Source organism: Mercenaria mercenaria, chromosome 14 (assembly GCF_021730395.1).
Source record: "Mercenaria mercenaria strain notata chromosome 14, MADL_Memer_1, whole genome shotgun sequence".
In the NCBI taxonomy this organism is placed as follows: domain Eukaryota; kingdom Metazoa; phylum Mollusca; class Bivalvia; order Venerida; family Veneridae; genus Mercenaria; species Mercenaria mercenaria.
In genome coordinates this window covers 68,957,793-68,977,885 of record NC_069374.1, presented here as the reverse complement: position 1 = coordinate 68,977,885, position 20,093 = coordinate 68,957,793, and the positions used below count along the sequence as shown (strand labels likewise).

Sequence of the window (20,093 nt, the reverse complement as noted above, 5' to 3'; positions counted from 1 at the left end):
TCGTCCACCACACTATTCTCCCTGTCGTCAAAGCAGAGGGCGGGTAAAATCAAGATGGGAAATACTTCGCTGATTGAAGCAGACGAGGCAAAATACCTTGGAGTGACCTTTGACAAACGGCTAACCTGGAAGCCCCACATTAGTCAAGCAGAAGGGAAGGCCCGTAGAAAGCTTGCCATGATGCGCAAACTTGCTGGAAAAACGTGGGGAGCAACTGAGTAAATACTCAAGACAGTATATCAGGGAACAGTGAGACCCCATTTAGAGTATAGCTCAACTGCCTGGCCCACTATTGCCAAAACTAACCAACAGGCTTTAGACAAGGTTCAGAACCAAGCATTGCGGATCATGACAGGTGCTACAAAGTCTACACCAATCTCCTTCATGGAGAAGCTAACAGGCACACAGCCGTTACAAGACAGAAGACATGCAAAGGTTCTGCTTCAAGCAGAGAAGTTCAGGTCTTTTCAAGACCATCCCATGAAAGCCAAGCTAGATGGCTACACAAAGAATCGGCTCAAACGTAGCACTTCGTACATGAGGCAAAGAAACTCAACCGAGAGTTCAAAACTGAGCTGAGCATACCAACCACTCCCCTAGGTAGTGAAGACATCATAAACCCACTAGCGAATGATCTGTCCTCAGTGACTGTGAGACTTGCTGTTCCTCGTCTTGACCGCGGGAAGCAAGAGGATGATGGCATTCGAAAGAGCCTCACACTTTGTAGCGTAATGGCCTCTAAAAGCCACATGGCTCCAGTGTTACCAGACTTGTAAAACCTATGGTAGAACTTTCACTCACATATATAAGATCGAAGACACAATAGTTCATTTCTGATGTTTATTTAATTTCAGTTAAAGAAAGTGTTTTAGTGCAAGTAATTTTATTGTCTCAGTGTCCATCTTTCAAATAATATTTAGCTACTATAAAATGTGAAGAACTAATTATGCTGAAGTTGTCTTTCATGAAATCAACATATTTGGAAGGTAACCTAACGAGGCATAATAGTATTTTTGACTTACGTTGGCAGAACCACGGTTGGTGGCTCTGCCGCCTTGCCTCGCTTCCCCGAATGTCTAGTACATAGACCTTTTATATGCACCGGCCAGACTGTTGATTACCAAATTAAGATGTAGTTTTCCTGGTGTTATGTCTTAACCTGCCCAGAGCTACGCTAACTTGTCAGTTTAATATTTCAACAATTCTAAAAGGTCAATAGTATGAATATAATTATACTCTCCAAGACAATGAATAATTTAGTCTTTTAAAACAATAGCCTAGCCCCCTTTTTGAAATTGCATTACAAATTCCTTCATTTCTTAAACCTTCTTGTAGCGTAATGGCCTCTAAAAGCCACATGGCACCAGTGTTACCAGACTTGTAAAACCTGTGGTAGAACTTTCACACACATACATAAGATCGAAGACACAATAGTTCGTTTCTGATGTTTATTTAATTTCAGGTAAAGAAAGTCTTTTAGTGCAAGTAATTTTATTGTCTCAGTGTCCATCTTTCAAATAATATTTAGCTACTATAAAATGTGAAGAACTAATTATGCTGAAGTTGTCTTTCATGAAATCAACATATTTGGAAGGTAACCTAACGAGGCATAATAGTATTTTTGACTTACGTTGGCAGAACCACGGTTGGTGGCTCTGCCGCCTCGCCTCGCTTCCCCGAATGTCTAGTACATAGACCTTTTATATGCACCGGCCAGACTGTTGATTACCAAATTAAGATGTAGTTTTCCTGGTGTTATGTCTTAACCTGCCCAGAGCTACGCTAACTTGTCAGTTTAATATTTCAACAATTCTAAAAGGTCAATAGTATGAATATAATTATACTCTCCAAGACAATGAATAATTTAGTCTTTTAAAACAATAGCCTAGCCCCCTTTTTGAAATTACATTACAAATTCCTTCATTTCTTCACGAAAAAAAAAAACGAAAAAAAAAGGTATTTTACTATCCTCGGAAACTTTTGAATGTTATGAATTGTAATGCAAAAATAGGTGTTTGAACACATATGCTTGTTTCTTATTGGTAATATCAGACGTTTTTGCTGACAAATATACGTACAGATTTAAAACAAAAATTGATGGACACAGAGCTAACAACAAAAAAAATTCAAAACGCGATGGGTAAATAGTTGAACTGGTAATACATGTACATAAAATTCCACGCGACTATTTATTCTGTGTTTCGTCGTTGCCCAGTGGTATGACGTGCAGACATCGTCATCTTGTAGGCTTGTGTCGTCGATCGGCATGTATTGTGTAACCTCATCGGTGAATTATTATATACTGAAATTGACTAAAAGTATGATCAGCAAATGTCATGTTGTTATTGAATTTCGACAGTTCATTCCCAATGGCATTTATATGTTCGGCTGTGATCTTGAAAGAGTTTCTCCGTCTAAAACTAAAATTGTCAGGTCATGCTTAAATGTCCATCAAGACGCATGTTATAATATTATAAAGATTCTATTATATTGTCACCATGATTGTTGTTAAACATTCATTGTTTCTATAAATATATCTTCCATGGAGTTTTTAATTCGAAGGCTAGTCCATGTGAAAACGACTATTTGAATTCTCCGTGTCATGAGCTCGAAGAAATCCCCAATCTGAATATGAATTATTTTCTTCTTTTTTCACAGAATTTCCAGTATGACTTTGCATTATTATTTCCATGATGACTTCTGATTTTTCACAAATTTGCACACCATTTTTATGCACATAGCAAGTGTCTTCGCCCATTTTCCTTTCCCCTTACGTGTTTTTGAAATTTTGAACAAAATAGTTGCACCCAATTTATTACTTCCTTAATATAAATATTATATAATTTATATTTAGATCTATTCGGGTTCGATACAAAAGGACATGATATACCAACTTCCTGAGAGCTGACGAAAGGCCTTAATAAAAATGTTGATATTATTCATCTTCTATTTTCATTTACATTTATTTTACCATGCGTTTTAAATTCTATTTTGATGAACTGTATCATTTAAGCAAATTTTGGTCTTATCTTTTTCTTACGAATAATTTTTAACTTTTCATATGTATAACTTATACACATAAAAGATATATTCACTACATATCTATTAAGTTTTAGTAATGTTCCACACTACTCTTCAATTGTATACGTGCAACAAGCTCGGTTAACATGAAAACTTATCAGTTCTGTCAATTTGATAAATATATCAACATATTAATTCAAAATAAAACGTTGACAAAATGCATATATATTGTTCACTGCTCATAAAAAATATACGTTCGTTACGTAGACATACTTATCTACTATTCCGTAGGTATATTCTATAGGTTTCCCATGCTTCTGTTAGCATGACCTTTATACCTAAAATAACACTAATCTAGTGTTCTTTGTGAGTCACTGCTCACAGGTCATCATCAAACACATTTCCTGTGTCTACCGTGGTCTTAGTTTCTGCCACGTTACATTTACTATAATCACAATATCCGAACCTTCATTCTTTTGAAACAGTAAACCCCATACAAACATTTTATCTAAACAATGCTCCAAAAAAAAAAATGATGACAAAATACTTTTAAAACAAGTATAGTCTAAATTATGAATTCAAATTGAATACAGGTATGTTAAAATATAGTTTGACATGCAAACTGCCAGAAGCAAATTTGACCAGTTACCTACATGTTAACTAATATTTGACAGGTGTAATCTGAATTTTATAACACAAATGACATTTCCCACACGTTACTTTGACAACTGAACTTGCTTTTAATTTTATCACAACATACTACAATTTGTAATTTTAATAAAAATCCTCAAAAAGATAAACTGTCAGCAGCATAATTTTTCATGTACTTTACATTTATAATTTCATTTTATTCTCTTTTCTTTTGTATTTTTCTACTTTATTTGTAAACAGTTTAGTTTACTCCACTGTTCATCTTATATCTTTCTTGTTAGGCACCGCTTGTTAATGCATACCTTTAGAAAAAAACATATATTAGGTCTTATTTATAACCTTAAACCCTATGGCGATATATTTATGAAGTAATATATCAATTGTTTTATAACCATGATATATTGACAGCTTTCGTCTGCCCGATTTAGCTAATTTACAGAGTTTTCAAATTTTATATATTTCAGTGTTTTGCTTTATTTTGCTTTATTTAATTTTCGCCTACCCTACAAGATTTGTAAATATTTTCATACATAACTCTGATTTGATACACACTTTTATTAAGGCAAACTTTTCAGTAACAGTTTTAATTTTAAATTGCATTTCGTGCTAGATTGAATTCAACTATTTTTTCTCCCAAAATATGCCCAAAACTTTTAAAAGGAAAAATAGACATTTCTACTTGCGTTTTCGAAGATCTATTGGCTCGTGTCGTCTTCTCAGTTCGGCGTGATGTATAGTGGCAGAGTACTTCGTGTAATACGTGGCCGCAACAATCTCGCAGAGAACATCCTGGTCCTCGGCACCATAAAAGTGCTTGTAACGTAACACGTTGTACCTGAAGCTTGTCTTGAACACAACACATTAGGACAGTTCTAACATTTTTATTTTCTACGAAGAGCAATGCACAGTAACTTATAAATGTTCAGTCTAATTTCATGAATATAATCAATGTTCAATAAGTCTTTTAAATTAGTTCTGTTTACTGATCTATTTAACAACATTTCTTAATTATAAATATATTTCAAACTATCTCTTAACAAAGCTTATTAAGTTTCAGCTCATGAGAGCGGGAACAAGTCCCTTAGCTCGCACCTGGACAGCCTCCCTCCTGATCACAGAGTGTATTGAGTTTATAAAGGATTATACAGGAAAACACAGCAAACACATTATCTAATTTCCCGATCACTTAAGGATACCTACAAGTTCAACAAGCCTTAAGCTACTGAAGATTGTCAAATCTTGTCTGACTTGTCAATTTATGAAATGTACAGTTTTCATCTTCTATAATTTTTAAAATCTTAAACTTCTGAAGAAATACCCGAAATAAAATACAAAACACCTGAGCATTACACTACAACTTGCTATGATCAATGAAGACTATCCTCCGGAATTATGGACTCATGTCTATACAGACGGATCAGCCACATGCGCCGAAAAGACGGAGGAGCAGGAGTTTTCATTCAATACCCATCAGGCAAGAGAGAAACATTACATGCAGCCACAGGAAAACACTGCAGCAACTACAAGGCAGAGACTGAAGCACTCATGAAGGCCGTCTCAGTGGTTGAAGACTCGGCAGAAGAAAGCTCCTCAGTCGTCTTTTTCACAGATGTACTGTCTGTCATGGAAGCTCTGATCAACAATAAAGCTCCGCAGCTAGCCAGGAGAATGCAGAGCCTGAGCATAACCTGCAAAGTAGCACTTCAGTGGATTCCATCCCATTGTGGACTTGCAAGCAATGAAGAGGCAGACAAACTGGCTAAGCTAGGAGCTCAGTCAGAACAACCAACAGAACCTGTGAGTTACAAGGAGAAAGTTACCATCATCAAGGCACTAACGAGACCAAGGATGGAGGAAGATGCTTTTCATCTCCTTGATCGGTCTGAACAAGTGATGATGGTCAGGCTCCGCTCAGGGCACAACAAGCTTAATGCTCACATGTACAAGAAATACAGACTGACATCATCGCCAACTTGTCCATGTGGTGAAGAAGATCAGACTGCGGAGCATGTACTTCAAAGATGTAAAAGGCACGACCAGGAGCGAGCTGCGACTTGGCCGATAGATACCTCAGTCCACCAGAAACTGTATGGAGGCATTGAGGATCTTCGGCAAACCACAAGTTTCATCGAGGCTACTGGTCTGACAGTGTAGATGCGAACGACATGAAGAAGAAGAAGCTATGTATTTCGACGTCTGACAGTTTAAATGTGAATTTTGTTTTGTCTGGTGTGAAATAAAGAAAGGACAGATTGCCATATTCGAAGATCGCAACACTCCCCAAATGAAATTACATCAATGTTTTTTACGGATTTGTAGTGAATGAAGCCGACACGAATTTCAAATCTCACTCTCAATCGCCATCATGTTCTAAAGTTAAAATGATAGTGTAACTAAAAGCTATCCCGGTCGTGTCACGGAATCCCTTACACGCGCAATACCACGATAACTAAAACAGAAACACACAAACGTGTAAATAACTAAGAACCACTAGCCTTACGAATGACATACACATGGATTCAGTGTCTTTGCAGAAGGCATAGCAACTAGAGAAACACCATTAAAACCTCATTAAAATAAGGAGAAAACAATTATCAAAGCATTTCATCCATCATGTGTCCAGTCAAACACAAAAAGGTGAACATTCAACCTGTAAACGAGCTTAACACAAACGTGAAATCACGTTCACAGCTGTCAGCAGAGTCCTTATCTTAATTCATATCATAAACGATAAATATTACTGCATAATAATTTAGATTTTGTACTTGAAAGTAATGCAGGGAAACTAAAACAGACCTTGCATTGAACAATTTGTATTTAGAATAATCAAGATTGATAGATTTTACATGGATTATGTCCCGGATTTCGTCTTTAGCACTACAAAGAGGAGCATATGATTGTGTAGGCAGCCGGATAGCTCGGTCGGTAGAGAACTCGCCCAGTAAGTTGGATGCGACTCCAGAAGGATTGCGCATTTTTCTCACCCTGTGATATAACTTTTTATGTTCCGAAATCATGTTTACCTTGTTATCTATTCCGAATTTCAATTTAGCAGGCGAGTGTGTCACGGTACGTACTTGGAAACATTAGGGAAGAATATGTACCGAGCAGTCTGTTATCCCTGTCGTTGGAGGGAGGTGTTCCGGGTTCGAGTCCTGAACCGATTTCACATGTTCCCATCCTGTTATTCAAAACAATCAGTGTTTTGTAGTAATTAGTTTTTTGAACAGAACAGAACAGAAGTTTTATTTCAACTTGTACACAAGATACCTCGTTGTACAATATACATACAATATACAATATACATGGTCAACGTGGTTGGAAATGCTATGATACCATATGAAAAGAAAGAGGTGGTAAACACGTTATTATACTTATACTAACATCACTAGTAATTCAGAAATAAAATATTACAGTCACATACTTAATTAGGAATTGCTAATAGTTTACGACAATCTATAGAAAGCAAAATTAGGTAAAAATCTTCGGAGAATGAACGAGAAATTTTTAAGTTTCGGATGTTGCTGTAAAATAGGTAAAGATTTTCTCTTGGACACTAAAAGAAACAAAATGGAATCAAAGTTCACGGACACATGCTATAGTATAACTCTAACATTCAAATCAAGATCATCCTATTAGTCCTCTATGACGGTTGCAAAATAAATTTCCGTTAATAGTGGAAGAAAAACACTACATTAAATATCCGTAGTCTAGGTATCTGTGTTTGAAACAGTTTTGATAATAACTCGACATTATTTTATCTCGTTGCATTCATTTATGGCTTGGTTACATAGAATAAAGTTGGCAATTTTATCAATGTATTAATAATCCTATATAGGCACATATATAAGACATTTCATTCTGACAAGTTACGGTTTAGAATTACAATTGGATGTCTTCACATTTCTTCTCACCCTGCGACAATTATACAATATAATCAAGGTTTCCTTTATCACGGGTGTGTAAAAATTGCAAAATAAACTTCCGTTCATAGTGGAAGCCAAACACTAAAAACTTATTTTTTCAGGTATTTGTGTTTAAAATAGTTTCGATAATAGCTCACCGTCAACATGAATCAATAAATTAATTGTCCTCGTTGCACACATTTAACGGCTCGTTTACCTAAAACAAAGTTGGCAATTTTATTATTATTAACAATCCCACAAAAGGCACATATATATAGGACTTTTTGACAGGTTTGGTTTAACGGTACATGTGGAAGTTTTATTCTATTAGTTTCAACAACTCCTAAGGTATGATTTTAAATTACTATCAAAACTATTTCAAATAAACATGCTTTAAAAATTATTTCTATAGAAATTCTGTTTTGCTAATTGAATAATATTTATTTGTTTCCGTAAAACATATCGTCTAAAAAGTCTCACAGTACAGAATTAGAAGATTTATGATAACAATAGTAACGCACTTTTGGCCCAGTCGACGTTTTTACATCTTAAATGTAAAGCCGCCTACAACTGTAAATAACATTCCATATTCAATGACAGCAATATAGCTCCTTGAATTTATTTTATAACATTGAAGTGGCGGCTATTTGAAATTTAGGATTAATTTGTCATTCGGGTTTGAAATAAACATGTTTAGTCTAGGGCTGCCATACGTTGTCTGTCAAAGAAATGGCGCCACAAGAACATCTAGAAATTTCAGCAAAAGCTTACTGTTGTATGTCAGATTTGGCTTGGCCAATACATTTTAGTGACTTCTAAGACGAGGCATGTCATACCCCCACTTGTTTTAAGAAATGATATGTACAAAGTTCGATATATTCCGGGTCATGAAAATGTTCAAATTGGATGTTGTAGAATTACAAAATGTTTTATCAAAACGGTTATGACCCTGGCTATTTTGAGGCACACATGCCCCTATATTGTTATACCGTGCTCCAATAAAGCAGCCGCCACAAAACCCTACGTCAAAGTTTTAATGAATTTATGATGAGTGACATTTACAAAACTTTCAAAACTTGCTGTTAATTTCTTCTGTGTTCTAAAGTTAAACGATAGTGTAAATAAAGGCCATGTCCACCAGGTGAATGCGTTACACACGCACTGGCACGATTTCTAAAATACAAAATCACAAAGAAGCTTGTGTAAATTACTATGAATCAATAACCTAGCGAACGATTTACACAAACAAACGTTTAGTTTCAAACAGTAAAAGGGCAACGGTTGAGCACTAAAATGAAACTACTTTCGCGACGCAACTGTCCGAGGGTTCCTCATCCTAATTCGTATCATAAACGATAAATAAATAATACTATCTATATTATCATGCATGATAAATTAGTTTTAAACTTGACAAAAGTATAATGACATTAAATCGGGCTTTGTATTGTACAATATGTATTAAGGGTAATTAAGTTGGATCGGCATATGACTTTATTACTGAAAGGTGGAGTATATGCGTTGGCAGACGGTTAGCTTAGTCAGTACAGCATTCGCCCAGTAAGTGAGGGTCCTGGGATCGAACCCAGGACTGACTGCGAATTAACCTCACTCTTTTAAATTTGGCGCCCATCATGGGACTGTAACTGTATATTCTCCGCGATCATGTTTACCTTGTTCTCTTTCCCGAATTTCAATGTAGCTTGGGAGTGTTTCACGGTATGGACTTTATCAATTAAGGAAGAATATGTGTCTGGAAGCCGGTTACCCAAGCGTTAGGACATTCTCCCAGCGAAGGGTCCGGATTTAAACCCTGGACCGATTTCACATTTTTCTCACCCTGCGATAATTATTCTATATAATCAATGTTTTGTAGAAACTTAATCATATAACACGGGTGTTTAAACAAATCATATATCACGGGTGTTTAAACATTGCTAAATAAACGTCCGTCTAAATTGTAAACCAAACACTAATACCTTATGTTTCAGGTATCTGTTTTTACAATAGTATTGATAATAACTCGCCGTTATCTTGGATCGATATTAAAATTTGTCCTTGCATTCTTTATGTAGAATAAAGTTGGCAATTTTATCAATATATTGATAACCGCACAATAGGCACACACACACACATAAATATATAGGACTTACTGTTTTTTGAAAGTTTTAATCTTAAAGTACATGTGGAAGTTTCGTTCGGTTAGTTTTAACAACTCCCAAGGTATGCGTTTAGATTTTGATATAATTATTTCAAATAATCATGTTTTCAAACATTTATCTATACCAAAAAAGCTATGAATTTCTTTTGATTTGCTAAATGAATGATAACACTTTATTTAAAAAGATATTCGTAAACATATCTTCTAAGACAGGAGCCTCACAGTACAGAAGTATAAAGATTTTTTAATAACGATAGCAAAGCTGCGGTGGCTCAGTCGACGTCTAAAATGTGAAGTAATTTTTAATTGTGAGTAAAATTACATACTTAATGACATCAATTTCACTCCTTGAGTATATTTTATAACATTTAAGTGACGTCTCTATCAAATTTAACATCGACCTGTCACGGTGATATTTTTATCAGCTCTGAACTTGCTATATATTGAGTAAATTTTATTTGAAACCTGCTGCGCATATGTACAATACTTTTACCACATTGTGAATTTATTCTGTATGTAATAATGCAGTCACTTAAGATGATGATGATCATCATCATCATGATCAGGACGGATGGTTTCATAATTAAGGTGCACATATTCAATCTTCGATGTCATTTTCGTTGCGAAATGTGTTATTTGTCCACTTATATATACACTCATTCATTCCGTCACATGATGAGAAAAATGTAAAGCCAAACCGAGACTCGAACCCGGGGCCTCGGAATACCGTTCCGGTAATCTACTGACTGAGCTACCCGACCTACTACAGATTTCCTCCCCCGTTTCAATATTCAAGTTCTATACCGTGACATATTTCACCACCATTTTGAAATTCGTCCTCGAATTTCAACGGGTACATTATAAATCAAACAATTACAGGCGTCGGAGACTACCCAGTGTAATGCCGTCACGGCCCCACGTTGGGCTCCAAATGCCACACGATGAGAAAAATATGCAGCCAGACCGGGACTCGAACCAGGGTCCTCGGAATAACGGTTTCAATGCTCTACTGGCTGAGCTACCAGGCCGCCTATACATTTTGTCTCCGTTTCAATATTCTATACCGTGACAATTCCGTATAAGGGGCGAAAAGTCAAACTGTTAATCGCCAATTTGGGTACGAATATTAACTGGGTATCATGAAAACGTTCACAATAGCCACTTATTTATGCGAATATGCGGATGGCAGAAGTGGGCAATAACAGGCAGTTTTGTCCTGATAACTTAATTATCTGGATAACACGCAATTTTGCCACTTGCCAGATAATAACTGGATATGTGACATTTTTAAAGAAAACTGTCTACATAAATAAGTGGATATGTGGTTGACAGAAATATGCCACCATACATAATGAATATGCAGATTTACCATTCCTTCTAAATGTTATAAATGATATAAATGATATTTATAAGTTGCACAAACCATCAGGCGTGGTGGTATATACACTCATTCATTCCGTATAGGGGACGAAAATCGCGTATTTGGGTACAGATATTAACTGGCAAATAAATATATAAATATGACACCATAAAAGTCAAAAATTGAAAAGCTACTTTGAATATAATCAAATAACCTAAAGAAATCTCTCTACTTTTTATAAGGAAATTTTATCAAAAGTCAAGTTTAACTTTGCTTTAAGTGACATATTTGTGATTTACAAATACATTGTATTCAACAACTGTGAATTAGTGCGAGGGGTACAAAACGATACTTGTACTTCGAAACATTATTTTTATTTGTGAAAATTGATTCCATTCTATTTTTGAAATGATAAAACGAGAGCACACGTTTTTTTTCATGTTCCTTTCGGTCGGAATCAGACTTGCGGTCTAACTATCACATATCAGTTGTAAAGTGCAGTGTGTGGTCCGAACAATGTCTCCACATATTTTGATTCAGTGTTGTTGTATTTTCAGCGTCCATGCAATCATTTTCATGTATCATGAAACCATTTCCGCTTAAGCCGGTGCTACTAGCGTGAGGGATGATGCATTTATCATTACCTCTCTTGAGAAAAATCAATCAGATCGAGCATACTATTATTTTGCTTGTTTGCTTTCTATGACTCGTCATGTCTATCTAATAATAGTTTTTATCACATGTTCGAAATAAGTGTAATAAAACTTTGTCTTTGACGTCGTTTATCTGTAGGAGACGTTGGTTGAATTTACATTGTCTGTAAGAAGTAAAGAAAGCAGAAATTTTGATGTTTCAACAGGAAAAACTTACATGTGATAAAAAGACTATTACAAAGCCTTGTCTCGCATTTTATTATTTCATTCAATTTGTTTCATTAATTTAGTATGAAAATACACTCATGTAATATCTACATGCGGAACGATTATTTTACACCTTACAATCATTTTAACAAATATGTGTAACCGGGTTGAATCCATTGTACATGTATTTATTTTACTAAGTCTCGGCTAATACTTAGGTAGCAGTTGGTAGTTTCCAGCCACAGATTCGAATTGGCCAGGGTCAAAATCTGTCATTAGAGATAAAACCTTGAAGTGAAGGCAGTTTTGATGTTTGAAATATTTGTTGATGTGAGTTTGTGATTAACAAGTTTAAGAATGGTATGTTGCAGAAATTCTGGCAGATGCGAATGTAAGCTTGATGGCATCATTTTCATATAACTGCTTGAAATGCATATATGCCACTATCAGCATTGAGCGTCTCGTGAACTGTCAAATGTCATATAGGCCTCACACAGTTGAAAATAGTGAAAAAAGTAATCGGTTGACAGGTATTTTTGTCCAGCTCTGCAAGTAATACTTGAAACTGAGTACAGAATGCAACTGGCCATTTGTCTCTATCCATTCCCCTAACATTTTAAGGCCAGTTGGAGATATGGCTAATTTGGGCTGAAATGTCATGTATTTTCGCGGGCTGAAATTATCTTTCAGGTGGCTAGTGGATTTAAAAATCTATGCTTTGTATGAAGTTCACTATGTATTTTATTTCTTCTTCAAGTAAGATGTAAACGGGTATCTTTTTATTTTCAGGTCTGCATCTCGTAAGATATCGGAAGCCGTCTGACTTGGCCACATCGCTCGGAAGTCCGAAGTACTAGAAAAAACCGCCATCTGCTACCTTAAGACATTTGTCAATTTTTGTAAGTACTATTTCATGCTTTCTTTTGTGTTGTTCAAGCTCTCCAGTATGTGTTATTTAAAAATCCGAGCTGAATGGATTCATAACATAGACAGATGTTGTTTGATATGGTAGAAGTTAAGGGGAGGTAACTCTGATTTTACCGGGTAAGTAAATCTTATTTTTGTTTGTAGTGTAGGGTTTTCTTAAAATTTCTAGCGGGAAACACATTTCTTTTTTAGTTTATATCAAATTTAAAGGAAGAAGGACTATTTAAAGGAAATATAGGTGCAACTTTTTGGCATTTTGTAAATACATGGCTGTTTCACAAGGCTCGGAACTGGATTCTGTGGTGATATTTCTTTCGAAGATATTTCTCGAGTGGCAGGTATGATTTTAGTTCTTACAAATTTCTATTGTGGCTTTATCGGTGTCAGGACATGACGACAGAGAAAAAGTGTAGGGAGTGGATACATCTTGGGTGCATTTAAGGTCCTGGAGTGAGGGAACATTTGCAGATATTTGTTTTTAATTAAGAGAAGATACGGTTTCTCGGAGATGTACTGGGAGATTGCTCGAATTCGTTAAAATAGGTAAGTTTGGCAACAACAACAACAACAACAACAACAACAACAACAAAAACAACAACAACAACAAAAGTGCATTGTAAAATATTTATTTAAAGCTATTTTATACTTACTGTATGTAAGGTAATATGAAAAAGTACTTGTAAACAGGGGCGGCTTTTCCTGAGCTTGCGGATTTGAAGTACAGTTAGTCTTGGGTAAGTAAGCTGTGCTGCTTTTAATTCTGTTCCTCAAGTATGCAGGGCTGTGCACAATGCTAATACAGTACATTTATGGCCATCATGTAATAGTAGGTAAGTCTTTTTTTAATGTCAGAAAGATAGATGCAGTAAGAAATATGTGTGTAAAATGGGGCCAAATCCACAATATTGTAGACATTGTTTGGACATGTGCAATTTGCAAGAAGAACAAAGCATTGTTTAAATATTGGTAAGATTTTATTTGTCATAGATCATTTTCTTAGAATCAGGTGCCAGACAGTCCATGGAGATGCATGTCTTGGTCCTTAAGGTAGCAGTTGGTAGTTTCCAGCCACAGATTCGAATTGGCCAGGTCAAAATCTGTCATTAGAGATAAAACCTTGAAGTGAAGGCAGTTTTGATGTTTGAAATATTTGTTGATGTGAGTTTGTGATTAACAAGTTTAAGAATGGTATGTTGCAGAAATTCTGGCAGATGCGAATGTAAGCTTGATGGCATCATTTTCATATAACTGCTTGAAATGCATATATGCCACTATCAGCATTGAGCGTCTCGTGAACTGTCAAATGTCATATAGGCCTCACACAGTTGAAAATAGTGAAAAAAGTAATCGGTTGACAGGTATTTTTGTCCAGCTCTGCAAGTAATACTTGAAACTGAGTACAGAATGCAAGTGGCCATTTGTCTCTATCCATTCCCCTAACATTTTAAGGCCAGTTGGAGATATGGCTAATTTGAGCTGAAATGTCATGTATTTTCGCGGGCTGAAATTATCTTTCAGGTGGCTTGTGGATTTAAAAATCTATGCTTTGTATGAAGTTCACTATGTATTTATTTCTTCTTCAAGTAAGATGTAAACGGGTATCTTTTTATTTTCAGGTCTGCATCTCGTAAGATATCGGAAGCCGTCTGACTTGGCCACATCGCTCGGAAGTCCGAAGTACTAGAAAAAACCGCCATCTGCTACCTTAAGACATTTGTCAATTTTTGTAAGTACTATTTCATGCTTTCTTTTGTGTTGTTCAAGCTCTCCCGTATGTGTTATTTAAAAATCCGAGCTGAATGGATTCATAACATAGACAGATGTTGTTTGATATGGTAGAAGTTAAGGGGAGGTAAAATCTGATTTTACCGGGTAAGTAAATCTTATTTTTGTTTGTAGTGTAGGGTTTTCTTAAAATTTCTAGCGGGAAACACATTTCTTTTGTAGTTTATATCAAATTTAAAGGAAGAAGGACTATTTAAAGGAAATATAGGTGCAACTTTTTGGCATTTTCTAAATACATGGCTGTTTCACAAGGCTCGGAACTGGATTCTGTGGTGATATTTCTTTCGAAGATATTTCTCGAGTGGCAGGTATGATTTTAGTTCTTACAAATTTCTATTGTGGCTTTATCGGTGTCAGGACATGACGACTGAAGAAAAGCGTAGAGAGTGGATACATCTTGGGTGCATTTAAGGTCCTGGAGTGAGGGAACATTTGCAGATATTTGTTTTTAATTAAGAGAAGATACGGTTTCTCGGAGATGTACTGGGAGATTGCTCGAATTCGTTAAAATAGGTAAGTTTGGCAACAACAACAACAACAACAACAACAACAACAACAACAAAAACAACAACAACAACAAAAGTGCATTGTAAAATATTTATTTAAAGCTATTTTATACTTACTGTATGTAAGGTAATATGAAAAAGTACTTGTAAACAGGGGCGGCTTTTCCTGAGCTTGCGGATTTGAAGTACAGTTAGTCTTGGGTAAGTAAGCTGTGCTGCTTTTAATTCTGTTCCTCAAGTATGCAGGGCTGTGCACAATGCTAATACAGTACATTTATGGCCATCATGTAATAGTAGGTAAGTCTTTTTTTAATGTCAGAAAGATAGATGCAGTAAGAAATATGTGTGTAAAATGGGGCCAAATCCACAATATTGTAGACATTGTTTGGACATGTGCAATTTGCAAGAAGAACAAAGCATTGTTTAAATATTGGTAGATTTTATTTGTCATAGATCATTTCTTAGAATCAGGTGCCAACAGTCCATGGAGATGCATGTCTTGGTCCTTAAGGTAGCAGTTGGTAGTTTCCAGCCACAGATTCGAATTGGCCAGGGTCAAAATCTGTCATTAGAGATAAAACCTTGAAGTGAAGGCAGTTTTGATGTTTGAAATATTTGTTGATGTGAGTTTGTGATTAACAAGTTTAAGAATGGTATGTTGCAGAAATTCTGGCAGATGCGAATGTAAGCTTGATGGCATCATTTTCATATAACTGCTTGAAATGCATATATGCCACTATCAGCATTGAGCGTCTCGTGAACTGTCAAATGTCATATAGGCCTCACACAGTTGAAAATAGTGAAAAAAAGTAATCGGTTGACAGGTATTTTTGTCCAGCTCTGCAAGTAATACTTGAAACTGAGTACAGAATGCAAGTGGCCATTTGTCTCTATCCATTCCCCTAACATTTTAAGGCCAGTTGGAGATATGGCTAATTTGGGCTGAAATGTCATGTATTTTCGCGGGCTGAAATTATCTTTCAGGTGGCTTGTGGATTTAAAAATCTATGCTTTGTATGAATTCACTATGTATTTTATTTCTTCTTCAAGTAAGATGTAAACGGGTATCTTTTTATTTTCAGGTCTGCATCTCGTAAGATATCGGAAGCCGTCTGACTTGGCCACATCGCTCGGAAGTCCGAAGTACTAGAAAAAACCGCCATCTGCTACCTTAAGACATTTGTCAATTTTTGTAAGTACTATTTCATGCTTTCTTTTGTGTTGTTCAAGCTCTCCAGTATGTGTTATTTAAAAATCCGAGCTGAATGGATTCATAACATAGACAGATGTTGTTTGATATGGTAGAAGTTAAGGGAGGTAACTCTGATTTTACCGGGTAAGTAAATCTTATTTTTGTTTGTAGTGTAGGGTTTTTCTTAAAATTTCTAGCGGGAAACACATTTCTTTTGTAGTTATATCAAATTTAAAGGAAGAAGGACTATTTAAAGGAAATATAGGTGCAACTTTTTGGCATTTTGTAAATACATGGCTGTTTCACAAGGCTCGGAACTGGATTCTGTGGTGATATTTCTTTCGAAGATATTTCTCGAGTGGCAGGTATGATTTTAGTTCTTACAAATTTCTATTTTGGCTTTATCGGTGTCAGGACATGACGACAGAAGAAAAGTGTAGAGAGTGGATACATCTTGGGTGCATTTAAGGTCCTGGAGTGAGGGAACATTTGCAAGATATTTGTTTTTAATTAAGAGAAGATACGGTTTCTCGGAGATGTACTGGGAGATTGCTCGAATTCGTTAAAATAGGTAAGTTTGGCAACAACAACAACAACAACAACAACAACAACAACAACAAAAACAACAACAACAACAACAAAAGTGCATTGTAAAATATTTATTTAAAGCTATTTATACTTACTGTATGTAAGGTAATATGAAAAAGTACTTGTAAACAGGGGCGGCTTTTCCTGAGCTTGCGGATTTGAAGTACAGTTAGTCTTGGGTAAGTAAGCTGTGCTGCTTTTAATTCTTGTTCCTCAAGTATGCAGGGCTGTGGGACAATGCTAATACAGTACATTTATGGCCATCATGTAATAGTAGGTAAGTCTTTTTTTATGTCAGAAAGATAGATGCAGTAAGAAATATGTGTGTAAAATGGGGCCAAATCCACAATATTGTAGACATTGTTTGGACATGTGCAATTTGCAAGAAGAACAAAGCATTGTTTAAATATTGGTAAGATTTTATTTGTCATAGATCATTTTCTTAGAATCAGGTGCCAGACAGTCCATGGAGATGCATGTCTTGGGCCTTAAGGTAGCAGTTGGTAGTTCCAGCCACAGATTCGAATTGGCCAGGGTCAAAATCTGTCATTAGAGATAAAACCTTGAAGTGAAGGCGTTTTGATGTTTGAAATATTTGTTGATGTGAGTTTGTGATTAACAAGTTTAAGAATGGTATGTTGCAGAAATTCTGGCAGATGCGAATGTAAGCTTGATGGCATCATTTTCATATAACTGCTTGAAATGCATATATGCCACTATCAGCATTGAGCGTCTCGTGAACTGTCAAATGTCATATAGGCCTCACACAGTTGAAAATAGTGAAAAAAGTAATCGGTTGACAGGTATTTTTGTCCAGCTCTGCAAGTAATACTTGAAACTGAGTACAGAATGCAAGTGGCCATTTGTCTCTATCCATTCCCTAACATTTTAAGGCCAGTTGGAGATATGGCTAATTTGGGCTGAAATGTCATGTATTTTCGCGGGCTGAAATTATCTTTCAGGTGGCTTGTGGATTTAAAAATCTATGCTTTGTATGAAGTTCACTATGTATTTATTTCTTCTTCAAGTAAGATGTAAACGGGTATCTTTTTATTTTCAGGTCTGCATCTCGTAAGATATCGGGGAAGCCGTCTGACTTGGCCACATCGCTCGGAAGTCCGAAGTACTAGAAAAAACCGCCATCTGCTACCTTAAGACATTTGTCAATTTTTGTAAGTACTATTTCATGCTTTCTTTTGTGTTGTTCAAGCTCTCCAGTATGTGTTATTTAAAAATCCGAGCTGAATGGATTCATAACATAGACAGATGTTGTTTGATATGGTAGAAGTTAAGGGGAGGTAACTCTGATTTTACCGGGTAAGTAAATCTTATTTTTGTTTTTTAGTGTAGGGTTTCTTAAAATTTCTAGCGGGAAACACATTTCTTTTGTAGTTTATATCAAATTTAAAGGAAGAAGGACTATTTAAAGGAAATATAGGGGCAACTTTTTGGCATTTTGTAAATACATGGCTGTTTCACAAAGGCTCGGAACTGGATTCTGTGGTGATATTTCTTTCGAAGATATTTCTCGAGTGGCAGTATGATTTTAGTTCTTACAAATTTCTATTGTGGCTTTATCGGTGTCAGGACATGACGACAGAAGAAAAGTGTAGAGAGTGGATACATCTTGGGTGCATTTAAGGTCCCGGAGTGAGGGAACATTTGCAGATATTTGTTTTTAATTAAGAGAAGATACGGTTTCTCGGAGATGTACTGGGAGATTGCTCGAATTCGTTAAAATAGGTAAGTTTGGCAACAACAACAACAACAACAACAACAACAACAACAAAAACAACAACAACAACAAAAGTGCATTGTAAAATATTTATTTAAAGCTATTTTATACTTACTGTATGTAAGGTAATATGAAAAAGTACTTGTAAACAGGGGCGGCTTTTCCTGAGCTTGCGGATTTGAAGTACAGTTAGTCTTGGGTAAGTAAGCTGTGCTGCTTTTAATTCTGTTCCTCAAGTATGCAGGGCTGTGCACAATGCTAATACAGTACATTTATGGCCATCATGTAATAGTAGGGAAGTCTTTTTTTAATGTCAGAAAGATAGATGCAGTAAGAAATATGTGTGTAAAATGGGGCCAAATCCACAATATTGTAGACATTGTTTGGACATGTGCAATTTGCAAGAAGAACAAAGCATTGTTTAAATATTGGTAAGATTTTATTTGTCATAGATCATTTTCTTAGAATCAGGTGCCAGACAGTCCATGGAGATGCATGTCTTGGTCCTTAAGGTAGCAGTTGGTAGTTTCCAGCCACAGATTCGAATTGGCCAGGGTCAAAATCTGTCATTAGAGATAAAACCTTGAAGTGAAGGCAGTTTTGATGTTTGAAATATTTGTTGATGTGAGTTTGTGATTAACAAGTTTAAGAATGGTATGTTGCAGAAATTCTGGCAGATGCGAATGTAAGCTTGATGGCATCATTTTCATATAACTGCTTGAAATGCATATATGCCACTATCAGCATTGAGCGTCTCGTGAACTGTCAAATGTCATATAGGCCTCACACAGTTGAAAATAGTGAAAAAAGTAATCGGTTGACAGGTATTTTTGTCCAGCTCTGCAAGTAATACTTGAAACTGAGTACAGAATGCAAGTGGCCATTTGTCTCTATCCATTCCCCTAACATTTTAAGGCCAGTTGGAGATATGGCTAATTTGGGCTGAAATGTCATGTATTTTCGCGGGCTGAAATTATCTTTCAGGTGGCTTGTGGATTTAAAAATCTATGCTTTGTATGAAGTTCACTATGTATTTTATTTCTTCTTCAAGTAAGATGTAAACGGGTATCTTTTTATTTTCAGGTCTGCATCTCGTAAGATATCGGAAGCCGTCTGACTTGGCCACATCGCTCGGAAGTCCGAAGTACTAGAAAAAACCGCCATCTGCTACCTTAATCATATTCCTTCTTGTCGTCTCTCTACTTTAACTTTCGGTTTTATAGTTATTTTTAGTTCCCGCTCTATGTTCATGCAGTCGTGTTTACTGTTCACCTATTTTACCTCATTCTTCGCTAAGGCTGACAGAGGTCGGACATGTTTCTTTAGAAACTGGAAATATTTGACCCTGAGTTATCTGAACTCAATCTTGTAGACATTCATCTTTCGTAGAATAGTTACAGGTAAT

General features: G+C 35.9%; 1 long non-coding RNA gene across 2 annotated transcripts; it reads left to right on the top strand.

The window, feature by feature from the left end:
* Nucleotides 1-12,241: 12,241 nt before the first annotated feature.
* On the top strand, nucleotides 12,242-19,818 carry LOC128548564 (uncharacterized). Of its 2 annotated transcripts, XR_008367166.1 has the most exons (6): nucleotides 12,242-12,485; nucleotides 12,745-12,854; nucleotides 14,499-14,608; nucleotides 16,256-16,365; nucleotides 18,014-18,125; nucleotides 19,772-19,818. It is a non-coding gene; the product is annotated as an uncharacterized LOC128548564 (long non-coding RNA). The 2 variants fall into 2 exon arrangements; XR_008367165.1 differs by lacking the exon at nucleotides 18,014-18,125 and having other exon boundaries at nucleotides 12,256-12,485.
* The last annotated feature ends 275 nt before the right edge of the window (nucleotides 19,819-20,093 follow it).